The 17,839-nt window shown below is 38.6% G+C and overlaps 1 pseudogene; it reads left to right on the top strand.

The window, feature by feature from the left end:
- The first annotated feature begins 4,809 nt into the window (after positions 1 to 4,809).
- Positions 4,810 to 5,566, top strand: LOC149191045 (serine carboxypeptidase II-1 pseudogene; annotated as a pseudogene).
- Positions 5,567 to 17,839: the final 12,273 nt, after the last annotated feature.

Here is a 17,839-nt window from a genome sequence, read left to right as displayed (position 1 = left end):
CTGGCTGAGGGGCCCCAAGCTTCCGCATTTCCTAAAGAAAAATTTAGATCTCCTCCTATTATCAGGTTTTTATCTTTCAGCAAATCTTTAGACAGGAGATCATTCCAGAAGGATACCCTTGCCTGACAAGGCCCATATATATTGATAATCAAAAGAGGGAAATCGAATTCGGGGGAAAAAATCTCCATACCCAGAACATGAGGCATACCCCAGTGATTTATGATCTTCAATCTGCCCTCCCTGAAACCGATAGCGAGACCACCCGAATGACCCGCAACATCTAAAGCTACGAAAGCCCACCCCGGAAAGGAAGATCTGAGGGCTGATTCTATGTCAACACTTCTACCTAAGGTCTCTTGTAGAAAGACAATGTCCGGATTATAGTGCGAGATTAGTTCCTTCAAAGCCAGTTTTTTGGGTTTACTGGTTAAACCCCTGCAATTCCATGACAAGCAAATCATTTTATAACAGCCTCAGGGGGAATTGCTGCTCTAAGCGCCCCAGGGATCGACATTTGTTTGCCATCGGCCACATCAAATTTTGCTTTGACTTGAGCTTTTGACAGGTTTGATTTCCTACCTCTACCCTTTTTATTTAAGCTTCTAGACGACGATGTGCCCAGCCCACCCACCGGTTCCAGAATTTCGAGACTGCTATCAGGTTTTTTGCTGAGAGATCTAAGGTTATAATGGCGAGCAGGAGGGGATAAACCAGAGTCCAGACTTACATGGGAACCATCTTCACAGTTCAGATCAATGGAGGGGATAGCGGCAGTGATGTTTTCAATGTTTACAAAATCATCATTGCATCTATTTATCATAGGAGTTCCCATAGACGAGAAGACAACTTTAGATTCAGAATTAAAAGAAGGAATTAATGGGTCTAACTGCATACCGGGAGGTTCGCTAACAGGGATATCAGCATTTCCGACTGAGATCTTTTCAGTGCAGCTCGAAGCTTCTTTTACTTGTTCCGGTTCCCCTCCATCCTGGGTTAAGCCTTCTTCTTCCTGAATTTGGATCCCTTCCATAGGCTTTGCATCTGAGATAATCTCCTCCGCCGGTTCCTTTTCTTTCCTCGTACTATCCTCCCACTGCTCATCTATTTTCTGTGTCCTCCTTCTGCGCTTCCCCAGTGGGCATTCCCTTGCCAAATGCCCATACTCATGGCATCTGTGGCACCGAAAAGGTAAAAGTTCGTAATCCAGAAGCTGTTCAAAGACATAATCCTTGTACTGCAAGTTTATAGATTCCGCTAGTCCTTCATTTGGATTTAGCCGCACTAAGATCCTGGCCACTGCTCTTTCGTGGGTATGGAGGAAGGACTTGTCCGCTTCCAAGAAAGTACCCAGGAGATTTCCAATAGAAATAAATACGGAATCAACCCAAAGGAAGGGAGGCAGACCAGGAGCCCTGACCCAGACTGGGAATTCCTCGACCTTCTCCTTGGATGCATCGAATAAAGGAGACCACCTTTTGAAGAAGACTGGGCGATTCCCAAAAGCCCAATTTCTCCCTTCAACCCATTCCATTGCTTCCTTGTTGTCGAATCTGATCATAAACCATCCCTTAACCAGTGTAGCAGTTTTAAAGGACTTTGCCGGGGTCTCCTTCCATTGACGCTCCACCCACTGCTGTAAAAACTTGCCTGAGACAAACCTCCCTCTTGCTCTGCCCACTAGCGTACACTCCGCCACTTCCAAGGCATCCTCCACCTGAACATCCATTCCTAAAACCAAATTTCCTGCAATCCTTTTCTTTTTCAAGGGCTTCGCCTTTTTTCGCTTATCCCCAGCCCTTTCCCGTTCCGGTTCCACTTCTCTATCTAAAGATTCCAAGCCTGTTTTGTCTGATACCCTTTGAGTACCAGTCTCATTCTCCGCAGAGGGGTTTACTTCCTTTCCTGAAGAGGTTGTATGCGGTACTCCTACGATGTTTCCTTTTTTACCTACAATCAGACTTCCCTCCTCTTCCGCCCTTCCAGGAACTAGGGTTTGATCTTCCTTCCCCTGATTGGAAACCTTGCCGAGTCCAGAGATAATCCTCTCCACACCCGGGCCAGCTTGAGGAGAGCCTTTTGTAAAGAGGTGCCTGTTAACTGCCAGATGACTGCTTCTAGCTCGAGCTTCCTTATCTGAAATTTGAAAACCCCCTACAGATCTCCATATTCCTTGGTTTGAATTGAAATTTATGATGTCCTCGAGGCCACCAGATGGACAGAAAACCTTTGAGGGGGATAACGCCTTACTATCAAGGGAGCCGAAGTTATTCTCTTTCGGTGCACTTTCCTCCGCTTGAGAGCCTGTCTCTCCAATGTCCCTGCCACCTTTGCCGAACGCACCAGCCAGTTCCAGACTTTCCTCCAGTAAACCCTTAGGTGCTTTGTTACTCCACGAGCCTCCCACAGAGAAAGTGGCAGATGCAAGGCTGCCCACTTGCCCAAAGAACTTGTCGATGTTCTGTTCGTTGACCTCCTTCCCCCAGACCGATAGAATGTCTTCCGGTGCTGGGTCTAGATCCACCGCCTCGTTTTGGTTCACCATGGTAACAAACTGCAGTAAAACTGACACCTCAAAAAACCACCGTTACCTGAAAAAACGCTCCTGAAACCGCCTGGGGACGATAAGCGTTTTGATTCTCGGGTAATGCTGCTCCGAAACCGCCTAAGAGTATTCTTCGCTGAAAAACCCACAGTGGAGATCCAACGCAAACCGACAACTATTAACCCCGAACCCTAACCGAGAGAAAAAACGATTGTAAAACCGCCCAGCTGTCTCTTTCTAGGTCGCCTCAAAGACTCCTAGCCTCGGAGGATCTGCCATTAAGCCCAGCCCGTACCTGCGTGTCCTTGAGTTGGGCTGTCTGCGTCACCTAGGCCATCAGCCTAGGGTTTCAGGATCGAACCCTACGCCCTACCATCGATTTTTATTTTATTTTGTTTTTAATTTATTTTTATTTTTTATTTTTATTATTATTTTATTATTTTATTATTACTATTATTTTTTATTTTACTTTTATTTTATTTTATTTTATTTATTATTATTATTATTATTATTTTATTATTTTTTAATTTATTTTTAATTTTATTTAATTTTATTTATTTATCTATTTATTTGTTTATTTATTTATTTTTATTTTTATTTTTATTATTATTTTTTTTTAATTTTTAATTTTTAATTTAATTTAATTTAATTTAATTTATTTTTATTATTTTTATTATTTTTATTTATTATTTTATTTTATTTACTAATTTTTATTTATTTTTAATTAATTAATTAATTAATTATTATTCTTTATTATTTGTTATTTTTATTTTTTTTTAATTATTAATTATTATTTTATTTTATTTATTATTTATTATTATTTTTTTATTTTATTTTAATTAATTTAATTAATTTTATTTATTTATTTTATTTTTTTGAATGATAGATCAGATTGTCTTTCACACGGCCAAACTCATTATGTTCATGTATGGCTGTCAGCATTTACAATTGTGTCCTAGATCAAGCACTTCCAAGCAACGTCCTTGTCACAGTCACTTCATTGGTTGATCTGGCATTACAACATCACTTGATTTATTGATTTTACATCAGAGTAGGGTAGATTTGTAAATAAATAAGCTGCCCAAGGCAACATTTCAGTTTCTGATATTTGTTTATGTATAGGTTGCAGTATGTGTATGTTTCATGGATTGGCATAAGTTGTTTTGAGTTTGCAGCTGTTTGACTGTAATGCCCACTGGATGAGGCACTAATTTACATGTTCCCAGAGATCTACGGTTCTTGGCACCTCCAAGGAGCTGCCATCCCCGATGGCGCCACTGTTAGAGTCAGTCCTTTGGCCTTCCTTCAGTGATCAAAATGGACCTCTTACTAGGTTTGGTTTTATTAGGTGTTTTTCACATGATCTTCAACAAAAAACATGTCATAAGTGTGTCCATCAAAATCATCTTGGAAATATATTTCCAATGGTATATCGCACTCCAAAAACTGGCTCCCGGATAAGAAGACATGATCATTTGAGTGATTGGCTCATTTGATGGGATGACTATTGTCCCGACCAGCTGTTGTTTAAATTGGGCAACAACAAAGTACTTGTCTGCAGTGATAACATCTTGCATAGAAATGCTTTTGAAACTGTATACAGAAGGGCTGGCAGTGAAAAGAAGATAATCAAGGTTGCTTCAGTGTTGCAAGGTTACCAGTGGATGAGAATTATGTCAATTTCATGAAAGTAATTATGTTGCACAGCATTTGAATGGTTATCAATCATAAAGGCTATCATAAACATTTTTTATTATCTCATCAAGAAATAATGAGTAGCGTGGTTGGATTGTGATAGAGAAGGAGAGAATATAGCATTTGAGGTCTATTGCCATGCTGCTAATCCTCATCTCAACATATGGCGCAGAGGTTTTCAGCTGCTGGTCTCATGGTTCTAGAAAGAAATACTTGGAGATTCATAGGACATTTCAGCTAGGAAAGCATTTCTCTTTATCCCAAGATTAAGTGTGTCTTTGCCTCATTTACGAAGTGTGTCTTTTAGGCATTTTAGCAGGAGCTTCAGGTCATATCATGAAAATGTCAAGGGCAAGCCAATGTTGAAACGACTGTGGAGTGCCTCTGACCACTTCTTGTTGGGTAAGACAATCGAAAGGACAAATTCATCTTGTAGTTTTAAGTTAGCTTCTTCATCTGAAGAGGAAGATAGTTATCGTGTGGGAGATTTACCTCTCTTCTCTCCAAAATTGAGGAGCTCTTCATTAAATATCGCAGAGAAGGAGAAGAATTGTTTGGTTGCAAGTAAACAAATGGTGGGCAATGCAGTTACAGGTGATTTCCATGATTCTGTAGTGATTTTTAAATATCTGTGGTCTCATGGTTTGATATCTGACAACACCTACTGACTACTCAATATTCTGTGTGATTTTTCATCTCTTTCACATCCGTCAGCTTTATGTGATATGGCATTAGATTATGCTAATGTGGAAATGGGGAAAATTGATTCATACAACATCTATGCCCCTCCTTGCTCAAACATATGGAAAAGAACAAAGAAAAGGGAAACCATGGAGGCACTTGTTTGGGGAGTATGATCCTTGCAATCAAAGATATTCTGAGATTTACTTCAATTTACCTGAGGTACAAAAGGCTCTTCATGCCAATGTTATAGGAATTCCTTATAGGTGGATGACTTGTATTGAAGTAGTTGGTGATCACTAGGGAGACTCTCCTAGATCTACGCTGCCAATTTACTGAGAGCTCATGAGAGTTGGACTATGCATTTGGATGTTCAGCGGAGATGCAGATGCTGTGATTCCAGTAACATCGACCAGAAATTCTATAAATGCTCTTAAACTTCCCACGGTTACTCAGTGGCATCCTTGGTATAACAATGACCAGGTGGGAGGATGGACTCAAGTATATGAAGAGCTGACATTTGTAACAATCAGAGAAGTAGGTCATGAGGTTCCATGGCGTGAACCTAGAAAGGCCTTCATACTCTTCAAGTCATTCTTAGAAGGAAAACTGATGCCGGTATCCACAGATCTTGTAGATACTTTGTAGCCATTGTTAAAGCCAGAAAAGATCCTAGCTTTAACTCATCTACTTATAATCTCTAAAATTAAGCTTCTTCATTTATTACTAGAAGAGAGTTCTAAATTCAAACTGGTTGGTATTGTGTATCCTGTTCACCAGCCAGAAAGAAGTCGTATGAGGTTTACTCCTTTTATGATAAGGACAATATGGTTAATGACAACATGGACATTTCGCTCCAAAATTGTGTTGTGTCCGAACTGCAAAGTGGGCAGATGGAAGTGCATAGCACTAGAGAAAATGACGAGCCAGAGCATTGCAAAGTAGGGCTTTAATGTAATAGGAAAGGTGTCGGACCTAATATTGATGGAGAGGTGATTGAAATTCATCGAGATGAAGGGTCTGATTTGCATAAGAGTGAAAGAGAGATGACAACTCATACCAGCAGGCAAGAAGCAGAAGAACATGATGATAAACAACTAGTTGAAAAATTGTGCAAAATCGGTTCGACTGGAAAAAAAGGATGATGATCATCTTATAGAATGTAGTAATGAGAATTGCTTCTATAAATTTTATCATTTAAGATGCTTGAGGCCTCGATTAGCAAGTGTTCCTCCACCGACATGGTTCTGTCCTTCATGTCTCTGTAGAAGTTGCTTTATTGATGAACACGATAAAGATATCATCCTTTGTGATGGTTGTGATGATGGATATCACACATTTTGTTTGAATCCACCGCTTGCAGGAGTACGAGAAAGTAACTGTTACTGCCCATCTTGTTTGGAAAGGAAAAAGAGGAGGAAATGCAAGAAAGGTCAAAATCATGCAGTAGGTGCAAGCAAGTTAGCAGGACAAGTGTATTTGAGGAAGGTATCTCAGGTGTAGAGTCAATTATCTTTGTATATGGAGAGGGCACATGATATCTCTGGGAGATTTACAGGTTCAGCAAGATGTGTCCAGTTAAAGAAGGAAACTCAGGTTGTGAGTCCATTTTCTTTGCACCTTGGGGGAGAGCCACCTGATGTTTCTGAGAAAATCATCAAACATGAAATGGAGAACTTTGTGCCACTTATGCAATTAGAAAATCCATCTCAATCAAATTGTCCCAAATTCGAGGAAATGGAGTAAAAGAGGAAAATTAGTGGTGAAAACTGAAGTGTCAGAGTTTCCAGGCACAAATCCAGTAGTGGTTGAGGAAAATCTCAGATTTTAGGGCTTAATATCAGCAGTCAAAGGGTGAAATAGCAGTAAAAAGGCAGATTTTGTGGAATATGGTTCCACACTTAAAGGAGCAGATACAATGATATTAATCCACTTGGCAAACCTTCACTGAATTTGGGTTTTCCAAAATTATTTCTCATGGTTCTCGAGACAGTTTGGAGTTTTAGTTGCAAATTAATTGATCATATTGTTTAGTGTTTTAATATAGGATTTTATTATTAAATTTTTTATTTTTATTTTTTTATTTCTTATGTGGCGGAAATTTATAAGATTTTGTAATATTATAAATAGGATTAGTTTTAAGATGTAGAGGTTCGATTTTTACTGCAGAGAGAGGCTGCTTGAGACTGTGAAAAGTTTCTCCTGAATATTATTTTAATAAAGTAGCTTTTGCCCTTTGGACCTGGGATCCATCACAGTGTTAATGTCTAGTATGTTTTTCCTGTCATTCACTTACATATTTTGTTTTTCTACCTTGTTACATCATTATCTAAGAGATGTGTTAGGAATTCATCTATACATGATGCTCCTTTCATGATGATTTTTTTGTTAGATGTAATGGTTGTCGTTGCAAAATTCATCCTTTGTTAGATTCTCTATTGAGCAACCCCGTGTTCCTCTTTCGTCTAACGCTACTATTGTAGATCCATCCCCTGTTTGATGCCTGCAGGGCAACGAGCATTCTCTCCTATTCTTCTCACATTTGCAATATTTTATCTGGCTAAACATTGCACTTACTTTGCCCCAAGTTTGTCGGCAAAAATTGGAATCAACCCCATAGCCCAATGGTCCTTTCTCTTATTGTTTTTGGCCCAAAAACCTTTCAAACAAATCCCTGCACTCCATAACTAGCCTAAAATTCATTTATTTCAGCCACATCTTGTTGGCAAAGAGACAACCCTCTCTGGTCTGGCAGGGCTAGATGCCAGATTGAAAGCTTGGTCTGTGGTTACCTCAGAATTGCCTCTTCTCAGGCTTGAGGTTCATTCTGAGTGCTAACAGTGTTCATTCACCTAGTCAGGTAAGAAATGAATGAACTCTTTGTCCAGCTGAAGTCTGTAAGTTTTTGTTTTTCACTAGGTGAATATCCCCATAGTTGGGTAATTTGTAAAAGTGATGTTCATAAATAAATCTCTTATATTCAACAATGTTTTTCTTTAAACATTACAATGTTAGTTTGGTTGTTGATAGCCAATTTGAGTGGAGAAATTTGGGAGTCAATTGCATTCCATTTTGTAAAATGCTTTCTTGAACACATTTTGTAAAAATCATTTTGAGACTCTTGTACGAGTAGTTGCATCACATTTAGGATGTTCCAAATGTGTTTAGCACTCGAGTTTTACGAGTATTCACTATGTGAAGCTTGTTTTGGGCTCATTTGACAAAGTCTTTTAGGATGTTATCGTTGATAAGGATTTTGCAGATATTATTCTTAGGAATTCTTATTGGGAAGGATGTTGTTGTGGATGGCCATATTGACATGGATAGGTCAAGAAGAACATCAAACTTGAATTCTTTTGTCGCGTAGCGAAACATGTAATTTGCAAGATATTGTACTATGAATTTGCAGGGGATGTAGGTGTTGGCTCATCAAAATTTCAAAGTGTAGTAATTTTAATAAGTTTAGCTTCAGATCGAAGAGCTAGTCATTTTGAATCCAACGGTGTGAATGGAACTCAAATCCGAGCTCGTATGCATGAGTTAGAGAAATTCAAAGTTCAGGGTTGACTTGATGACATGGCAGGATTGGATGACATGGCATAACCCTTCAATGAATGAGGAGGCACCAAGTGGTAGCCTACCATTGGTCCTTGCATATTACACATCATAGCGGTAGGCAGATTTCATTACAAAATCGGCCCCGACAAGGATTGGGTTGCGATGCGATATCGGTCGGAGTTGCGATTATTATGGATCACAATTGTATATCAGCGAAAGGTGGACGAATATGAAGAATTGACCCCAGACCTGACAGTTTATGGAGTGCGATGTGATGTGATTGCATATCGCAATCACATTGGTGACAAGAATTGGCCCCCGGAAGCAACCAGGTTGCGATGGGATAAAATTACATGGACACGAAGTGTTTATAAATGTTGGTGGAAAAATCCCATCGGGTCCACCAATATCACAATCAAAATGTTCGCCGTGTTAACAAGACCTTCGGCCCGCTGAACTTCACTAATTGCAATGATACCATGGGTGCGGGATTGTTATATGTTGTATTTAATAACCCAACGGGTCCGCAGAGTGCTTGAAGTAAGGGTCTCCACCGAATTGCGATGAGCGATGGGATTTTCTGGATGTAATATTTGTCCAAAGTTGTAGTTTATAATCTAGTGGGTCCACTTTATCACCAGATCACATGTTTTACAACTAATTCTTATGTAATGCTATTACCCCTTGCACGCTGATTGCAATATTCGACGAACTGTGGGACTGTCATCGTAACCACCAGACCTAACAACAAGTGTGACCACTCGACCCTTAACCATGAGATTGGTGGGATTGATGGTGGAATTGCCAATTTCAGTGGAACTGCTAATTTAGACTGCGGATAATGAATTTAACTGGCAGTAAGTGAGATTTGGAGGGGAACATTGTGGGGAGACTAGAAGAAGTCATAACTAAGGCAAATTTCGACCAAATTGGATGCAAAAAGGGGCTAGATAGCTATTTTTGGGCATTATGAACTCATTGGAACATGTTTCAGAGTCAAACGATCACTTCTAGATAGGATTTTTACAAAGTGAAGCCTATGGGTGCCTTGGTCAACCAGAGTGTTGGTTCAGTTTATAGAGGAGTTCCAAGATGGAGATGACCTTGTAGGGGTATTCCAGCCTCCATATGTTTTCTACAATAGCCATTATAGTAGTTTTGTAGCTATATTTTTTCTTTTCTCTATCTGTGTATGTAGAAAGAGACTTGTTAAGTACTTTAAGTGGATGGTTGTACATGTTTATGATTTTGGATGTTAGAGTATGGGGCCTTTATTTGAGAGCCCTTAGCTTGCTGATTGTTCCATGACTAACTGTAGGTTGTCATATGTTTAGAGTGAGAATTATTTTTAGAAGAACGTTTCCTTGAAGGGGAAACAAGCCACTCTTTTTGTGAGTACATTTATGTATTCTTTATTTGAAGAATATTGATCATAATGAGAAGGGGTCATGTCTTTAGAGCTAATCCAAGGAGATGTAGCCCAGGAGGGGTGAACTTCTTTATCAATGGTTGGTGTATTATTGTTTGATGCATGCTTCCATTTAGTGTTTTGGTTTCATGTTTTAAGTTTTTCTTCATGAAACTATTTTTGAGCAAAAACACATAAAATTCATGCTTTTACTTGCTATTTTGGAGTACAACCTTGACCACATTTTTATATTTTGAGGAGGGGAATTAGCATAGCATAACTAATATGCCCCAATTCATATCATTGTTTGTAGGGATTAATCTCCATCCAAACTTTTTCTTTAGTGCTTGTGAAAAGCTGTGAAGGTCCTTTAGACCCCAGTCCCCCATGCCTTTAGGAGGACAATTTTGTCCCATTTTACCCAACCAAAAGTGCGACCCTCCTTAGCCCCACACCAGAGGAAACCAAAACATATCCTTTGAATGATGTTAAGGATTCCCTCTGGAATCCAAGATAGGGAATCTAGAATACTAGTGTGTCTTCAATGACTGATTGAATGAGAAAAAGTCTTCTAGCTCTAGAAAGCCACTTGTGGCACTAGGATTCAATTTTATTTTAAATTTTGGCCACTAACCACATCCAATATTCCTTCTGATAGTGATTATGTTAGGCCCCTATAATACTTTTGTAACCCCTTATTTTATTAGTACAACTCTCTTATTATATTGTTGTGCCCATGTAGTCCCCATATTGTTATTAATGTGCCCCATAGAAGCCCACTATTGTTATTATTGTGCCCTTACATTATTATTGTTATGTCGGCTTTGATTATATTATGAACCCTTAGACTCCTATATATAGAAAGGAGGTCCATTTGTGTAATGTAAAGGAGGTTTCCCCCTTGAAGAGGTTGAATTCTAAGGCATTTATCTATCTTTTCTATATTTTTGAGATAGTTTCATAACATTTGGTATCAAAGCTTTGGATTCTAGGGTTTTGCTGCTCTAAATAGGTCATCGTGGAATTTTCGCTATAACTTTTTTTTACGATGTTTCAGAAGCCACAAAAAAACCAATTTGAGCTGAAATCATTCTGAACTTTGGGTCTGAATTTCAGAGCTTGTCTCGCTACATTTGTGGAGATATGATCTGAGGAAGTTAGGGTTTTTGCAGACTCTCGAATTACATTCCAAAAAGGTGACTTGGGGAAAATGGTCATATCTGTCTCTCTGAGCATTAGATTGAAATTTCATAAGGAGTTGTAGAAATAGGACAGACTGTAGTTTCCTGGGTATATTTTTCAGATCTGAAGGTCAAAAAATGACACGTGGCACTTCATACAAGTTCACTTTTCTGAAAAGGTATATAATCAGGTCATCTTGGGAGATTGTGCATAACTCTGTCGTGGAGAATCCAATTTCGATCAGACTAGTGGCATTGGAAAGAGGACATAGAGGGCTACTATAGGTCGTGATTTTAGAACTGGAAGATCCTAAATTACAGAGTTATAGTCATTTCAAGATCGAGCTCCTAAAATCAAGAAAATGCGATATGAGGAAGTTTGATGGCAAGGATCCGGTAAATTGGATACTACAGATGGAGCAATATTTTGATCTACATGACGTGAAACTATTACAAAAGGTACATATTGCATCTTCATATTTAGAACCAGATCAATTTTTATGGTATAAAGGGTTTTGTTCTTGTAAAGCACTTGTCACTTGGTCAATTTTCACAGAAGAAATGATAGCACATTATGAGGATACAAAGAGTAACACCTTCTTTAGCCAATTGATAAATCTCAAACAAAAGGGCACAATGGCAGATCACATTGAGGATTTCAAAAAATTAAATATAAGGGTAAATGATATTCCAGAGAAGAAAATAATTGATGTCTTCATAAGGACTTTAAAGGATAACATTCAACATGAGGTAAAGCATTGGAAAGAATTACCACTCCTCAAACTCTCAAGATAGAAGGACATATCAAGAAGAAAAAGGTTCAAGAAGTGAAAGTGTTAGAAAATTATATATTACGGAGCAATGGAACACATAAAATATTGCAGAAATATAAACACAGAAAACGCACAAAACAAGAGAGACACAAATATACGTGGTTCACCCAGTTTGGGCTACGTCCACCCCAAACAACCAGTCCTTCCTTTCTATTATCCAGCAAAATGAAGAGACACAACCTACAGCAAATCCGCTGTAATATCCTATGTTTTCTCTCACAGTCTCACCTCTCTGTTTCTCGCTCACAGAATACACATCTATTACACAGCCTCAAATACAATGCCCTCATACAAAGAGAGGGGTTGCCTTCTAGGGCAAAAAACCCTAAACTAAACATAAGTTCTACCGTCAGATCATCCGCCTAATGAACGGCCCAGATTGACTAGAAATTACTATACTTTTATAAGGCAATTTTACAGCTGTTTTTAGCTTCGGGGGCGCTGCCCTCGAAACCCCCCCGCCAGGGGGGGCTCCCAAAGGTCGCAGCCGCCCCCCCTGGACCCCCCCTGTAGCGAATATTTTACGGGCGGCATTGCCGCCCCCATTTTGAACTGGGGTCCAATGTGGCGATACATTTGAATATAGAAGATAATCAGGCTCCACACCCAACAATCTCCCACTTGGAGACTGATTGTAGCAATTCCACCGATGCTCCATTTGCTGGACAATGACTCCTCTTTCGACCTGGTTGTTTCTCATCTTCATCGTCATCCTTGAAGACCAATTGAAACTGAGCATATTCTCAGTTTCTCCCTAGTTACAACTTTTGTTAGCATATCTGCAAGATTCTAGCTAGTGTGTATCTTTTCCAACTTCAACTCTCCATCTTCCAACACTGACTGTATGAAATGGTACTTGAGTTGTATGTGTTTAGTCCTGGAATGAAATGCTGAGTTCTTTGCAAGATGAATGGCACTTTGGCTATCACTGTATAACGTGCCCTTATCATGCTCCTTACCCAATTCACCCATAAACCTTTGTAACCAAATCATTTCTTTACTAGCCTCTGTAGCAGCAACATACTCTGCTTCTGTTGTTGAAAGTGCACCAACGCTTTGGATTTTTGAAACCCAACTGACAGCTGTTCCTCCAACAGTAAATACATATCTTGTAGTGCTCCTCCTGTTATCTCTGTCACCTGCCATATCTACATCAACATATCCCTGTAGGGAAATGTTTGAACCACCAAAGCATAATGCTTGATTTGTGGTACCTTTCAAATATTTGAGAATCCATTTAACTGCCATCCAATGTTCCTTTCCTGGATTTTTCATGTACCTGCTTACAACTCCCACTGCATGTGCAATATCAGGCCTTGTGCAGACCATTGCATACATTAAGCTTCCAACTGCTGATGCATATGGAACTTTAGACATATAATCCATGTCTTCTTGGGTCTTTTGGCACATTTCCTTGCTAAGTTTGAAATGGCTAGCAAAAGGTGTACTAATTGGTTTTGCATTGTGCATGTTAAATCTTTTCAACACCTTTTGTATGTACTCATTCTGAGACAATGTTAATTTACGATTTTTCCTGTCTCTAGTTATTCTCATACCAAGGATTTGTTTTGCAGCTCCCAAATCCTTCATTTCAAATGTATTTGCCAATTTTCTTTTGAGCACATTTATTTCCTGCATGTTAGATCCTGCAACAGGCATGTCATCTACATACAATAACAATATAATATAGCTGCCATCATTTTGCTTTTTTAGATAAACACAATGATCAGAGTGCCATCTAGTATAACTTTGTTCAGACATAAACTTGTCAAATTTTAGATACCACTGCCTTGGAGCCTGTTTTAAGCCATAAAAGCTCTTCTTCAACCCGCACACTAGTTTCTTCTTCCCTTTCACTTCATATCCTTGTGGCTGCTGCATATATATCTCTTCCTCCAAATCCCCATGGAGAAAGGTTCTCTTTACATCTAACTGCTCAAGATGCAAATCTTCAACTGCCACTAGACTTAAAATAGTTCTGATTGAAGTCATTTTAACAACAGGAGAAAATATTTCATCAAAATCAATACCTTTCTTCTGTGCAAACCCCTTTACCACAAGTCTAGCTTTGTACCTCTGTTTTTCTCCATCTTCTTCCTTCAGCCTATAAACCCATTTATTCTTCAATGTAGTTTTTCCTGCAGGCAACCTGACTAAGTCCCAAGTCTGGTTATGCATTAAGGAGTCCATCTCTTCCTCCATGGCTACCTCCCACTTCTTCCTGCTTTCAACCTAGATTGCTTCTTCATAACTTTCGGGTTCACAAGAATCAGTCAAAAATAAATAATATAATGAAGGAGAGTATCGTTCAGGGGGTCTACTTATCCTGGTAGATCTTCTAACACCACTTTCAGGTGTTTGGGGTGCCTGTTGTTGTTGTGGTGGTTTCTGTTGTTGTGATTGTTGATTATTATTATTTTCTGGCACCTTTACTTTTTTCAGTGATTTCATCAAGAACTACGTATTCCTTGTTTTCCTTTTCATGTTTCTTTTCCTGCAACTGATTCTTATACAAGACCTTTTCATTGAATATTACATCTCTGCTCCTAATGATTTTGTGATTTTCATAATCGTATAAGTGATAACCAAAATTATTAACACCATATCCAATAAAGGTACATTTCTTTGACTTTGCCTCAAGCTTTGTTCTATTTTCGTTATCAATATGGACAAAGGCCTCACAACCAAAAGGCTTTAAAATAGAGTAGTTTACCTTTTTACCTGTCCATGCTTCCTCTGGAACACCACCATCCAAGGAACTTGAAGGCCCTTTGTTTATTAGATAAACAGCGAGAAAGAAACAAGAAACAAGAAGAAATGAATACACCAAGAACCAACCATCAAGAAAGAAGAAATGAATCCGACCATATCTTGTAATGCATTGGACGGAATTACCACTCCTCAAACTATCAAGATAGAAGGACATATCAAGAAGAAAAATGTTCAAGAAGTGAAAGATCACATCGAGCATCAAGAAATGAATCCGACCATATCTTGTAATGCATTGGAAGAAATTATGACTCCTCCAACACTCAAGATAGAAGGATATATCAAGAAGAAAAAGATTCAAGCAGTGAAATAACACATTGAGCATCAACAACAATTTCTCCAACTTCTAAAGGATAACGCCACTTTGGTGCAGAATCGAATGAAACAACGGGTAGATCAACATCACAGTGAAAGAAGTTTTGATGTAGGAGACTGGGCATTTTTACGGCTACATCTCAAGAAAGCTATTTATGAGAAGGAAATGTTGGAAATACTACATGCACTTAAGAAATGGCGACCTTACCTAATGGGAATACACTTCAAGGTAAAAATGGACCATGATAGTCTTAAATACTTTTTAGAACAAAGATTATCTTTAGAATAACAGAAAAAATGGGTCACAAATATGTTGGGCTATGACTTTGAAATCATCTACAAAAAAGGGAAGAAAAATGTTGTTGCAGGTGCACTCTCAAGAAAGGATGAGGATGTGGAAGCATTATTTTGTGCTATTTCTATTATCCAACCAGATTAGATAAACGAAGCAAGGGATGAATGGAAGAAGGATGAATACATGTGGTCACTTATTCAAAAGTTGTAGAAGATCCCAATTCAAACAATATTGCCAGAACTTGATAAGGAAGGAAAAATCATATTGGAACCTGGAGCAGTCACAAAAACAAGAACCCAACAACTATGAAATCAATCAATTTCAGAGTATCTCATCAAGTGGAAGAACTCTCATCAAGTGGAAGAACTTACTCGTTGAACATTCCACATGGGAGGATAAGAATTTCATGGAGAATCATCAAGAACTACTCAAGCATTGAGGACAACACTTTTTGAAGGAGAGGGTCATGTTAGGTCCTGATACTACTTGTGTAACCCCTTATTGTTATTAGTACAAGCCCATTATTATATTGTTGTGTCCATGTAGTCCCCATATTGTTATTAATGTGCCCCATAGAAGCCCACTATTGTTATTATTGTGCCCTTACATTATTATTGTTATGTCGGCTCTGACTATATTACGAACCCTTAGAATCTTATATATAGAAAGGAGGTATTGTCATTTATATCATCCAAGAATTGTTCATTTGTGTAATGTAAAGGAGGTTTCCCCTTCGAAGAGGCTGAATTCTAAGGCGTTTATCTCTCTTTTCTATCTTTTTGAGCTGGTTTCATAATAGATTAGGCTTGAGCTGAAAACCGAGATATTTTATCCCATATTCGAGTTGAAGGAATATGAAAGGAAAGATGTTGCAAGCATGAGTGATTTCTATATCAATACATTAACAACAGGTGATAGTATATATATATTTTTATTTGGAGACATACCTATAGAATTACAAAAGGAACATATAAAGGCCCTAAATACATTCACATTGTCGAGCGAGCCATCCAGGAAGATAATTACATCGTCAACGAATAGTAGATGCGAGAGAAGTGTATATCCTCCTATGTGAATCCTTTTGAGAGTGCCCCTCCTAATGGAATTATGCATAAGTCTGCTTAATCCATCCATAATCAGTATGAAGATTAAAGGGAAGAGCGAGCACCCCTGCCTAAGTCTGCTCTTAGCATGAAAGAAATTTGTTGCAGCACCATTTATGTGAACATAGAAGGATGCAGCAGAGATACATCGCACGATCCATTTGATAAAATATATAAGAATGTCCAAGTGAGTGAGGAGTAACCTGATATAGAGCCAAGTAAATCTTTCAAAATACTTAGATAAGTCGATCTTGAGGAGCATATTTTAGTTTTAGGGCCTTGAGACTGTGAAAGCCCTCTTATGCGATTCCTATGGCTTCATGAATATGTCGGCCTTCTAAGAAAGAAAATTGTCCCTTAGATTTGAGACATGAGAGAATGGTGCACATTCTATTGAAAATGATATTATAGATAAGATTGGAGAGTGAAATCGTGTGGTAGTCTGCAAAGGAGGATGGACCATCTGATTTAGGGATAAGAGAAATAAAAGTATATTTGAAAGCATGATAAAGTTTTCCAGTGGTTTGACATTATTCTACAAAAACCAATAAATCTTGTCTAATGAATTCACAAAAGATGAGGAAAAATTTGATGGTCCAATCATTAGGGCTAGGGCCCTTATCTTTCTTAAACCATCGAAGTATGGATTCCAATTCCGTTGAGGTGACAACCTGTTTTAGTTCTTCAAATTCTTCATTGGTGACAAAACAATTAAATTCCTAGATGATATGCATGATATCTCTAAGGGATTCTTTCTGGGAGGCTTTGAATAACGTTTGGAAATGTTGTATCCACATTCTAGCCAAGTCCTTAAAATTTGTAGCAGTATTTCCATACTCATCTTGAAGGGATCATATAGAGTTGAATGCCTTCCTCACCTTTGCATATTGATGGAAAAATTATGTTGTTGTCCCCTTCCTAGAGCCAGATGGCCCTGCTCTTGAGTCTCCACGTTTCTTCTTTGGCTTCCAGAATTCTTCGTTTTTCCATTTCTAGATGTATAAGCTAGAGCTTTGATTCATTTGTTTGGTAACCCCAACCTTTTGGTTGTTCCCATTATGGCCTCTTGATTGTGTTTCCCTTTGAGCCATACAAGGGTTTTCCTTTTAATATTATTCATGTTTTCATTGAATTGAGAGGCCATGAACCGATTCTCTAGCTGTTCACATATCTTCCAATGTTCAGTCACTAAATTCCTAAATGCTTCATCTTTGAGCTAGGTGGAGTTGAATTTGAAGGGGCTCCTAGGATTTTCAAAATGGCAAAGCATCTGGAGATATATGGGGTGGTGGTCAGACCACCCACCTTGACCCACCCACTGCTTAAAATAAGATAAATTTTCAAGGAAGTGTTCCTTGATCAAGAATTGATCCAATTTGCAAGCAATAGCTTTGTCCCCCACCCTCTCGTTCCTCCACATCGGGGGGGATTTTTACCATATCGATGTCAATGAGATTAT

Source organism: Pinus tabuliformis, chromosome 3_1 (assembly GCF_031772625.1).
Source record: "Pinus tabuliformis cultivar Carrire ecotype Pingquan chromosome 3_1, CPIR1, whole genome shotgun sequence".
Taxonomy (NCBI): domain Eukaryota; kingdom Viridiplantae; phylum Streptophyta; class Pinopsida; order Pinales; family Pinaceae; genus Pinus; species Pinus tabuliformis.
This window is presented reverse-complemented; position numbering and strand designations above follow the sequence as displayed.